This window comes from Ischnura elegans, chromosome 4 (genome assembly GCF_921293095.1).
Source record: "Ischnura elegans chromosome 4, ioIscEleg1.1, whole genome shotgun sequence".
In the NCBI taxonomy this organism is placed as follows: domain Eukaryota; kingdom Metazoa; phylum Arthropoda; class Insecta; order Odonata; family Coenagrionidae; genus Ischnura; species Ischnura elegans.
Genome location: NC_060249.1, coordinates 104,300,356 through 104,313,111, shown reverse-complemented (window position 1 = coordinate 104,313,111; position 12,756 = coordinate 104,300,356). Strand labels below are relative to the sequence as shown.

Genomic DNA, 12,756 nt, shown 5'->3' with positions numbered 1-12,756 from the left:
ATGTTGCGTTGAACACATTTTTTTAGCTAAGCACATTATGTGCCTTCATTTCTCCGAAAATATTGCCCTGGTGCAAAAAAATAAAATATGTTTAGTGCTCGCTCCAAAAGCAATGAGTTTATTGAATAAAAGATGAGTCGTCAGGGTAATACGAGCCTGGGTTTTATCAACATTCAGCAGCGTAGTTGTTTCAAATGTATTTTTTTAATACCTTTGCGTATTTATTATTCATTTCAATTGGATAATACCGCGGACCCAGCGATACCGCGAGCCCAGATAATGATTTTCTCTCGGTTTAAGCGCACTATTTTTCTGCGCAGCCCGCGGTCAGATTAGAGGGGCGAGTCCTTGGTGCCTCGTGGACACCAGCATCACGGGAAATTGGTGCGCGTTCGGAAACAATTCAACGCCCACCTTACCTCGGAGGAAGCTTCTTCCATTCTCATACCAAGACTCACTACTCACTCCTCTACAATAGGGATATTGAGCTGAATTGGCCATGGCTCTTTGTCAAATTTCCCATTGGAAATGAAATCCTATGGAGTATTCTCACACAAAATCGTATCATCCCTTTGTTTTTAATAATCCCGCAATTAAGTAGCTCATGAATTTTATATGAGCATTCATTTATTCATTAGTATCATATCCACATAAAATAAAGTAAAAGTTTATTCAACGATTTATTCAACGTAAATGAATAGATACATCAAAACTTTTAGAGGATTTCTATTTTATCGTACACTCAAATTAATTTCAAGCAGACGTTACCAAACATTTTTATTTTAGAAGGAAAGGCTTTATGACATTTTTGAGATTAAATACACAGTTGGTTGGTTGCGAAAAGAAGCGTGAATTGTAACTTAAAATGAAATTGTAAACGAAACGTAATTGTAAACGAGAGTACAAAACATAATTATAAATGTGCAATTGTGACTAGAATGATTACTGTTGTAAAATAAATATTTGCGACCCTGTTCTGATTGAAATATATGTTTCCACCTCGCTATTATGATCTTGTTCTTGTCAAAAAATGAGTGCAACATCCGGAAGCAACGTAAGTTTTGTCCTTGACCATTTTTCTTATGACCTTTTACTGTTTCGGGAAATAAATTGTCAAAGTATCGAATGTAGCATGATGCTGTTCATAATGTCAAATATAATATCAATATAACTGCAAATATCACGTACCTATCATAAACAATATTAGAGTAATTCCGTGTTTAATAAAATGCGTATTCTATCCTTAGGTGTCTATTTCTCTTATTTTCCTCCTCACTTGACTAACACTGCTTCGTATCGGTGACTGCAACATCCCTTCACACGTCACCGTTATTCGTTTTCATCTACTCTGATATCACACTGTCTAACCCAGGAATTTTTTGCCCCTTGCCACCTCTCCTATTTCATAATTTTCACTTCCCTTTCATATTCATTTTTAATTATATTCCTACTTTTTTTCATTGCATTTGCATTAATATGTTACGAAAATTAAAATGACTCTCTTCGGGATATAATTATCTATTGAAAAATATATACTAGGCAATATTTGTATTTTTTCATGCTCATTGTTTAATTTCTACCCCAATAGCCGTTCATATCACTGATTTAGATTGATTTACGACTTTCAATCCCTCTTTTTTACCATAATAATCTATTCATGTCTTCCAAATTAAGCGGCATATTAATTTTCTTGTATCTCATGTTTATTCCGAAACTTAAGCGCCACGTTTCCTTTTAAACCGCTTCTCACTATTGCCGAAAAGTACACTGCCTTCATTATTGTTTGCAATAGCTACTTTGATACCTGAGATATAATCTAGTATGTCTGCCAGCAAATCGAGTAGGCTTTGTTTTCTGCTACCCTATCCTACTTACCGTTCCTGCAACTACGTCAGTCCCTTAACCTAGTTGATTTTCATATTTACCCGAATTAACCAGTGAGAAATCACATAAATGCAATAATTTGATGAAGAATGGATAGCTTTATGGAAGTTTGAGTCAGAGAAAGGCTGTTTTTTCTTGCTGGGTGAAGTATATCGCCTATAATTTTAGGTTGAACCGTACATCGAACAGTGGATGTTATCTTCTTTTTAGTTCTGTTCACTTTATGTTTTTATGAATTTCTTGTGAAACTAAGCTGAAGATTTTATTAGATATAGAGAGATATTCAGCAGTTAAACTTAGGGTTTTATATTGTAATTCCCTCGATTCGTTCCCTCGGGTGTTTGTTGTTTACTCCTGCTGAACTCCTTTTCAGTTTACGGTCCTTAATACATAGTTTTTTACATGTCGTGAAAATAGATTAGTTATGCTCATGTAGTTACGTTTCAGAAATTCATAGGTATCCTGGAAGTCATCATTTAGGTGATAATAAAAATGCGTAATGGAATAATGTCTTATTCCATTAATAAATAGAGCATTGACTGGACGTTATAGATGACTGTTGATGGAGACATTCGCGGGGTGGTGCAGCATGCGTAGCAAGGTTTCCGGGTTGACCTCCGCGTCGATTCATCTTCAAGACGATAGTTTCGCCGGCGTTGCAGCTAGCGTCTTCAGGTACGAAGTATCGGATGTAGGTTTTTGCCCGTCTTATATAGGCCTTGGTTTGGGCTAGGTGCATTCTGATTGGTCCGTGGGTAAGAGTCTCTTCCATGCGTTTGAGAGCGAATAGCTGTCCTCCCTGTTGAAAGTGGATGTTTTCGCGATTTCTATTCCCTCTCGTATGAGTCGTGGAAAGTAATGTTTTTCTCTAGCGATGATTCTTGCGCTTTCGAAGTCCACATTGTGTGTTGGTCCTTCCCATACGTGCGCGGCGATGGCGGATAACCGAAACTGTCTATTTTTGGTGGCCCTTAGGTGTTCTTGCATTCTGATTTTCATGGCTCTTGATGTTTGGCCAATCAGAATGCACCTAGCCCAAACCAAGGCCTATATAAGACGGGCAAAAACCTGCATCCGATACTTCGTACTTGAAGACGCTAGCTGCAACGCCGGCGAAACTGTCGTCTTGAAGATGAATCGACGCGGAGGTCAACCCGGAAACCTTGCTACGTATGTTATAGATGACTGTTTGTAAATCGGAAGGGAATTTTTTTCAGGAGGTTTCAGTAAATATTTAAGTATGATGCCTTTTTTTAATTCAATAGTATTGTATTTACTTTATTATTATGATAAATTTATCATCTCGTTTATGAAGCAGTTGGTATTGAGAGCATAACGAAGTTACAGAGGAATACGTATCCTTACTCTGATTTTTCTGTGGTACATGAATATATGCCCGGATAAATAGTCTTATAAATAGATAGCATTCATTGATCTGCAAATTGGCGTATAATAATAAGCTTGCATTCGTTCTTATGAAGTCAAATAAATCATATTGATTGTCAAAGTAGATATAAATTGCATAACTATACCGGACAAACCAGAGTTCTATCCTAATCAAGCCATACAATTTTTAAAAATTCTGTACAAAATATTACATCCTTCGGTAGAAAATCCAATACCCATTACAAAATCAACAATGCAATTTGGTTGAATCCCCTTTCATCTGACTTAACTTCTCTCCTTCACGATCATAATAAGCATGGGAATAAGCACTTGATCAGAACCCTCTCCTAGATTTTGCTACAGCATTTATCATCCGAAATGAAAGTTGATCTCATTTGCGTACCTATGTATTCTCCTGTAATTTTTTTTATACTGTCTTCAATTTTTTTCGTATAAGATCACAAAATGTGCTCTGTCATCGTTTTATGTACGACTTTTTGTCTTCTCGAAGAAAATTCTCACTGTTTTACCGGCTTTAGAGTGTCCTTCTTCTCCTTCACGTTAAACTTGACGTCTAAAAAAATCTAACAAGTTTTCTTAGCTTTTACAAAATAAAAAATTGATGTATGTGACCAATAACCGATTTTGGATCGATAAAATCAATTGGCGAAAAAAACATGGCACTTCTCAATCGCGGCATGGCAAGGACCTCCAAAAAGAGCATGGTTCGGCTGTGAAACATTTGTTGCGTGATTAAATCGACAAGACGTTAGCATCCAAAGAGGCCAAAATACTTTCGCTCTTTTGCATCTTTAACCCTCCATCCTTGTCTTAACCTTGAGGTAGTGCATGCCATATATTTGAGACCGAGTTTTGAGCTACACTTACCTGAATATAAGAAGAGAAAGTGTTGATATATTGTACTATTGTAGTGATTTCCACTGAGTTTCCGTTACTTTTCAGGGATGATTACAATCAATTTGGGCAAGTCTCAATCAGTGGAGATTCCATCGGTCCTGGAAATATTTTTAAATATGTATTAAAACTATAATGAATGAGATCTTATCTCCCATGCTTCACTGTGGATGAAACGCATTCGTTAGGCACACTGATGACATATACCAGCTGTGTAAGTAATCATGGATAATATAGTTCATCGAAGAACTATAAAAAAGAATATATGAGAATCAGCTTGATGTAATACTTCATAATGATATAATTTACATAATTTAAGGAAGTTTCAAATAGCTCTTTTATTCTACCTCTCATTGTTTTAGTTTTTGACATTTTAGGTCAGAAATATTACTGAATCTAGCATTAGTGAAAATTTGTATAACAATGTAACGAGACACACTTCAATCCGTATTAAATGGGTTATTTTAGTTTTTATGCTCATGCCACTTTCAAGTTCCTAGGACGAATCTTTCCACGCACAGTTGTGACACGCGAAAATAATTAAAAATATGGAAAACTTCACCAAGTTTCTTTTAAATATGAAAAAATTAATAAGAGTGCTTGTGATAAATATGTAATGGGTACTAATATATTTTTGATTGCTGTTAATAATACATTTTAACGGGATTACAATCAACAATAACGAATTCGTTCAAAAAGCATGCTCTCTTAAAAAGTAAAATAATTTTTCAACTGCTTTGAACACAGTTTAAGTGTCATACTTTAAGTTTTCATTATAGCTAATTTATAAATGTCCAGTCTTTACAAAACGTATCTACCGTATAACAGCACCTCAAAGATGAGTACAAAGTTTTATGAATTCCATTTCTGCAATGTTCATGGATCTTCTGAATCCCACAATCTGTCTTCGCCGTTTATCCATTGCGGGTTATAATCATTAATTTTCTTTGCCCAAAATCATTGTAGAGCTGCAATCAGATCCTGTTGATAAAATGACAACACAATTATTTCCATTTATACCTGATTCCAGTTGTTGACTAATCTAAAAACATCTCTTGGTTCCATAAAGGTAAAACAAAAAAGTTATCAGAATATATATAGATCTTAAGAACTGATTCTCAAATTGTGAGAATGATAAATTCTATAACGTTCAAATCTCAACTCGAAACTTGAATTCAAAAAACTCAAACTCAAATTTTGTGAATGTGGTTGTACTACAATTAGACCAACGATTGAATTACCAAATTTCCCTCTTATAGTCTCTCTATTATATAATTTTCACACTACCTTGTGTTTCAAGAAGAAGATGGCGAGGTCTCTTTGTGCTTCTACGGGTAAATAACAATTGTGTGGAAGAATAAATCTACCCACCAATTAAAGCAGAAAATATCCTTACAGACAGTATTCATATATACTGTACATCGTAGCGTTAGGAATTGCGATGATAAACTAAGTTACACATTGATTTAAAAAAAGTTACACATTGTTAAGGGGAATTGAGCGTGCCAACTATTAGAAATAGAAGTAACTGAACTAATGAAAATATTTATGTTTTCCTTAATTTTAAACATCTGCCTGACAAATTGCATAAATTGAGTTAGGAAAACTACCAATCAATCCCATTATAATTATTTCAGAAAACTCAAAATATTTTTTACTCGATTTGCGAGTTTAACCTACATTTAACCCGGACCAGCAAGTAAATATTACGTGTCATATGAGAACTAAATGCCTTTTAAAATATACCAATCCAAATTTTCATCAGCGATTAATAGGCCCGAGGAATATTTAAGGCAGCTCCCTACTGAGTCTCAAACATATGCTCATGGTTTCTTGTATCTTCTCTTTTACATCTTGTATTACCTATCATATTTACCTAGCTCACCTCTAGTCTTTTACAATATTCTTCATCAGGCCATGTTGTTTGGCATAGCTTTCTTGGCTTCCCCACCTTAAAAATATCTTTTAGAATACTCCCGTTCCCTACCTCATGCCTTAGGACTCCCGCAAAAATTACCTTGCTCATACAGGTCTCATAGATAAAAAGACTTGTAGATGAATTAACTTCTAAATTGCTTGTAATTATAGAATTAATCACAGCTATGTGAGTCTTTCAATGGAATATCTTTAGTGCAGTATTAATTTCAATAGGCATCAGTATTCACGCCGAGAGTAGCTGGTATTTTTTACAGCTGTATACTATAGCTGATGGTATTTTTTCACTATGCATGGAAGGTGAAATAAATTAAAAAGGGATCTTACGATGAGAGAGGTACAATGACTTTTGAAAATGCAGGAAATTAATTTAGACGAGTGTCATAAAGATATCCATCTGAAATCTCGTATTCCTTCAGTAATCATCATTGATGCCTAATATTATTCAAGATGCCAATCATTGTAGGTAATCATCAATTAATATTGAATTCTGGTGCTGAACGTATAAGCTAAAGTTAAAAATATAGGCCCGTCATGATTTTATGCTTATGTTATAGTTTTAGTTAAGTTCTATCGTCTTCATTGCTATTGTGGGAAATTACTAATTATTTTTTTCAATGATGCTACGGAAGATTTTGCGTCAAAATGAGGTTAGTGCACGATTGACCAATCGCATGTTTATTTCAGCCATGCTGCTGATGATGCTTGTTGCTATTATGCTGGAGTTTAAAACCTGGTTTTTCGGCGTAGCATGACGTCTAAATAGGCTCTAGTTGCGTTTTAAATATAACATAGTTTTGCATCGATACTTATAATACCACACGTGTGTGTTATGCACCAAAACCGTACTTTATATGAATATCAGAACGTATGCGTCTAAATACCACGTGGTGACAACCCTAAATTGCTGGCTGAAGCCGCATAAAATTCATCTTCGGAAAAAAATACTGCTCAATGTATGGCATCATTAGCTGTTCAAAAATCCATTGGTGGGAAAATATCATGTGGTGTACGGAATGAATATAATTTTGCGTAACCATTTTTACAGCTTTATCTTCCCAACATACTATACGTTGTAGATCATTAATGTACATATTCAGCATCAGACATAGTACACATCTGTTGATTATTCATGCATTATTTGATGATTTACTCATATGTTCAATATAAAAAGATTAATTATAAACGATTTCATGCTAAATATTTAAGCAAAACCTTAATTTTTAAGCGCCAGCGAAGACATTGTATGCAACCATAGTAATAATACTTTACTTGGTATCTCGGAGGAGGCTTACCTATCCTAAGCAATGGAAAATAAAAAAGCAATGAAGAAAAACATAATATCTTAGAGATTCGTAGATCATCATCTTAGAACCATACTCTATTTTCATTGCCGACAGAAATGATAAAATGAAAAGTGATATTATCTCGAACGGATAAGTATAGGAATTTGTATATCTGTCAAAAATAATTACTGGCATATAATGGGTAGAACATTCAAATCTCACACAGAGAGAGTAAATTTGTTATTTTTCTCCCACTGGTGACGACTGGTATTGCAACACCTCCCGCCACACGCCTTTTAAGGCAGCTTGCGGGACACTATGTTGATGCAAGTCTTCTCAACTGTAGAAAACCCTCTCACAGACGAATTTATGTCATTTCCGAAATAGTAAAGCAAAAATATTTTTTCTAATGCGCTTCGATATATACGACGGGGATTTTCACTCTAGTTCCAAATCGCAATCCATTAAAATAATTCAGTGACTAAGGTCTATAAGAAAGTTATAACGGACACTACCTCATTTAGTCATTTCCCCGTTATTTTAAAGGAAATGCTAAAGTTGCCATGCAAATTTCGCGATGTCATTAGAACCCTGGATCATTTCTTAGTTGCGATATAACCTTTCGTAGAGATGAGGAATTGCTCACAGGGTATACACAACAGCTAACCACTTGAGATCGATGTATAAGACCTAGAAGTAAGATGAAATGTGCTTAAATGTTCGACTTTGAGACGTCATCAACTTATATTCCAAAAGTCGATTTAGATCGCTGCGAATAGTTCGACTGGTAGTTGACGGATCGGGAAATTGAAAGAAAATGGGTCCCTATTTTCCAAGCTGATATATGGTAATCGATTGCGATAGAAAATAAAAGAAAGATTCAGTAGTATATTGCCTTGATGAATTTCCGCCGAATAGCGTTGGTAGATATGATAGCATTGTTAAGATTTCCGCTTAAATAGCATTGCCATCGTTTTTCGGAGGTACCTCGTGAAGTGCCGACTGCAGCTGCACTTGCATTGCCGCATTTCCGTCACCGCTGGCCGCCGTTCAGGGCGAGCGGGTGACGCGATGCAGCCGTCTCGACGCTGTTCGATCGGCGACCTTCCCCATGCGACGCCTCGGCAGTGGCGTCGGCCCGGCATCAGCGTAGCCTATCAACCCAGTCCATGCAAGCGTCCCTTTGCAAGCCGATGATGGCAATTTATAAATTAAATGAACTCTTACTTCACTGGCATCTTATTTGTATTGCGATGCCAAAAGTGTGTATTGCAAGAATTGGTCGATCAAGCTGGTGATGTAGGTCCTTAAAAAAATTCTACGAAATATTTTCTTGGACATCTCCTGATAAATAGCTTGTATTTCTTCTCTGCCGTTGAATCGGCACTTATAGTATCAAGTTACTACGGCCAAAGAATGGGAGAGGTAATAAGCCGTTTATAAGTATACGAAAACAAAAATTTTCGCTTAAGTGGAAAATGTGATTGGGGTGAAATACTCTATACAGGTCTTACCTAGGAAATATGCCGGCTGAGACCAATTATGGCAACCTAGAGGGTACAAAGGGTATGAATCTGATATCTTCATATTTCCAGGAAGATAAATGAGAAATTATAAAAAAAATTTTATGAACATATTTGGAGTCTCCCTTCAACGGAAAGGAAGTATTTTAAGATGACCCATTGCTGGGAGAATTATGTAGGTTCTAGATATGAAGAATAAACTAGCCAACTTTTGTCAACCGCACCAAAAATTCACATTCCCACGCTAAAAAGAATTACCAGCCTTCCACTCAATGCTGCAATAGATTCAGTGTATTCCGAGTTAACGTATTTGGTTTTGGCGATACCTATGAATACCAAACCCAAGACATTTTTAAATTTAAAACTCAAATTTAATCCTTATTTATTCCCAGTTACGAGGACCAAAGTGTCTGCAAGCAATACCATTATCACGATATCCTACCATTATCTAGGACCTGACCTTTGGCTTTGTCCATGGCATAATTTGCTAAAAGATTTGTCAGTATTACTTTGAATTAAGTGACATCCAAGATAAAAAACTCGCATTTTTAAGTAACAGCTTTAAGTGAAAGCACTTTTAAGTAACAGTTTTTATTGTTCCTTTGACGAACCGGAAGCTCTATCATTCTTTTAACTTCCCATCATCGTTATCACTGGTCAACAATCCAGGGATAGGTTTGACGCAGCTCTCCACTCAATTCTCCTATCAGCGAAATATTTCCACACCTACGTATTACTTCTTTCAAATTCTTCTTTACCTGTTCCATATATATAGTTCGAGGTCTTCCTTTTCCGTTCTTGCCATTCACTTGTTCTTCGACGATTGTCTTCATCGAGCTAGCATGTCTCAAGATGTGTCCTATAAGATTGCTCCGTCTTCTCATTAAGGTTTTCATGAAGCTTCTATTCTCACCTACTCTTCTTAAAGCTGCCTCATTACTAACTCCGTCAATCCATGCTCGCTTCTGTCATTATTCATGCTCACTTGCGTAAGGAAGTATACTCCAACTGTAGATTATCATAAATTGTTTCTTTACTTCCATGATTAAGTTTCCCGCTGTAAGCAGGTCTATCTTTTGGTCTCTTACTCTTAATACTCTTTTTGGTTTTAAATTTGTTACCTTGACAGTAGTGTTTAAATAATTTTTAGGTCTTCTTAATAATTTTATAATTAAAGAGACTCTTTTCCTTTGGTTTTATTCAGATGAAAGTGAATTTTGCCTGTGTAATTGCTCAAGTTATGAGCAACACACACTAATATGTTGCGTAGTTTCATGAGTATCCATTTACCTCTCTTCTTTTAGATTATCTTCCATGTCTCCTTGTCGCATGAGTGGAAGCTGCAAGTACGTTCTTCTAAATTTATAATCCGTCACTAATTTTGCATTCTTATATGAATTAAGTAACATTGGTTATAGTTCACTATGCTGAGAATAGATCTTTTATGATGTCAGAATAATGCCGACGAGTAGCGTAAAAAATAGAAGAGTTTCATTTGTATATATCGCTTAAGTTTAATGAAAATATGGAAGTCGCCGTCTTTACACTTTTGATGTATATATTCGAGAGGTTATGCTTTGAACTCCATCATTCCTGTAGCACGGCACAGCATATAGCACATTTTACCCTGGCTGTTAAGATAAAGCTTAAATTCTGAATTTCTCCCCGTATGATAGCAAGGCATGTTATATAAGTGCCTGAAAAGTCTCCAATAGTTTCATTCGTTTCTTATATCGCGCAACACCCACGAAGAAAGCAACAGATCTCATTTCCATTTTTAATTGGATGCCGATGACAAACTGAGAGGGCATGAAAATACTCTTGCCCATACTATTCTTAAATATTATTGTAAAGTACAGCATTGCATTTCATTATGTAAAAATTTCAAATTCTTGCTTTGTGCATTTGCCTTAAAAGAAAACGTAAGATACACGGGTCCTTCCTAATAAATCCTAAAAATTAAATTTATGTGGCATAATAGTATACTTGACTAAATATTTGAATCGCGAAATACATTTTCAAAAAATAATAAGATATAAATGAGCTTTATTAATGGCTAATTAATGAAGCTTTCCTTTGCATACCTCCGTATTAAGAATGTTGTTTTCCATAATTAGCGAATGATCACTTCCTCTTACTTTCCTGAATATTTTCTTTTCCTCCCAAATGATTCCATTCAACAAACAAGCCATTTGTTCCTCTCTTAGGGTCGTTGCCATAAAATTCATTGTGCGTACTACCGTGCAGCTTTATTATACCATCCAGTTTTAACTATTGTTATTGATTAAGCAAGTTGAAAACTATTTTGTAGGCTAAATAATGCGTCATCTTAGAGTCCTGAGTGTTCGCTTTTCATGAACTAAAAATTCAATCGTAGGATTACTGTACTACACACACTATACTATTGGCCAATGAATAACGTGTAAATGCCTCAGCAGGTAATTTCTTTTAGAACGAATAAAGATCTTGCATTATATCAATATGCATCACTTTTCTCCGATTCATATTTTTTTTAGTACATTCCAAAATTCTTCATTTAGCTTATAATTTATGGGCTAATTTAGCCAGATTGGATTGACAACTCTCTCCAAGCAAACAACATATATTCGATAAAATTAATAAAAATATCGCAGATGATCATGTTCTTCTTTTATTTAGGGCAAACTTAGTCCAACTTGGTTTAATTTGATTACTTGTTGTTGTGTGCCCCCAAAACCTACCGAAGATATTTTTTTTATTTTAAATTTACTTAATATACAATAAGCAATAGCACAGAGCGTCGTTATGAGTCAAAATTTTTCTATGATTTGTTAACTCTCAAACCAATGCAATTTCTAACCTTCCATTGCTTCAGTTCCAACGTGGGTAAATATCATCCACTTTTTACTGTAGCGGTGTCAAAAATACTGACTCGTATTATGAAGCAATTTCTACATAAAAATCAGAAATTTATTCACAAAATTCACTTATGCCTTCATAACTCAACGCGTTAATACCTCGAATGAATCTTCTCATCACAGTTTAACTACATGAAAATGTACTGAGTTTCAAGATCAAGTTACACAAATCATTTTTGGCTTCCGTTCTTCTAATTTAGATAAAGGAAAGCTGTATTTTAAAAAATGTCTTTTGTTAAAAAATAACTCATGATAACTGTGTTTGTATCCCGATTTAGATGTGCAAATTTTCCGAATTTTGTGTATAGTTAGAATATTGTGTTTCAAATAAAATAGTGTGCTCCATAGAATAATTTTAATTCAAATTGTGATCAATCCATATTGTTGTATCTATGTTATGACTTAAAAACGTGATAGGTCGTGTTCTTTTTTATAAATGTAATAATAGGAAACAATACACTCCCTTGAATAAAAATACTGCCGGTTTTTAATTGCAGCGCATGCGAAATATTACTCATAAATAATTCTTTTAGCATGTGAGCCTTCAGGTTTGCTATGAAATAACTTTATTTATTGAATTACTATTTTATAATCAATGATATTGGACATTAATTATATGATAAATTTATTTTATAAGATAATTATTTTAGTGCACCTTTTTTATACTCTTGGCTTTGTTCCAAAATCGTTATACACTTCATCTGCCATCCGATTGCGGAGGATTTGGCTACCGATTTTCTTGAAATAAACATGGAGACTACTTCGGGCTGGTTCACATCACATCTTTGGATCCAGATTCATTTTGCAAACTGAAATAGAGATTGGCCACATTAGGTAACAGTGTGGGAATGCATCTTAATCTAGCTTAATGATCGAAATGGACAAGTCATATGCAAATACTTTATTAGGGAAACATAAAGTTATTCGGAG

General features: G+C 35.0%; 2 long non-coding RNA genes across 2 annotated transcripts in view; one reads left to right on the top strand and one right to left on the bottom strand.

Annotated features, from left to right (window-relative positions):
- LOC124156906 overlaps nt 1-12,756 on the top strand; it is a 352,033-nt gene that overhangs the window by 138,424 nt on the left and 200,853 nt on the right. The window lies entirely within an intron of this gene.
- Nucleotides 4,165-12,756, bottom strand: part of LOC124156907 — a 49,611-nt gene continuing 41,019 nt past the window's right edge. The window contains exons 2-4 of the long non-coding RNA XR_006864427.1: nt 12,482-12,635; nt 5,004-5,166; nt 4,165-4,286 (exon numbers count right to left, since the gene is read on the bottom strand). This is a non-coding gene — a long non-coding RNA (uncharacterized LOC124156907). The remainder of the gene's footprint in view (nt 4,287-5,003; nt 5,167-12,481; nt 12,636-12,756) is intronic.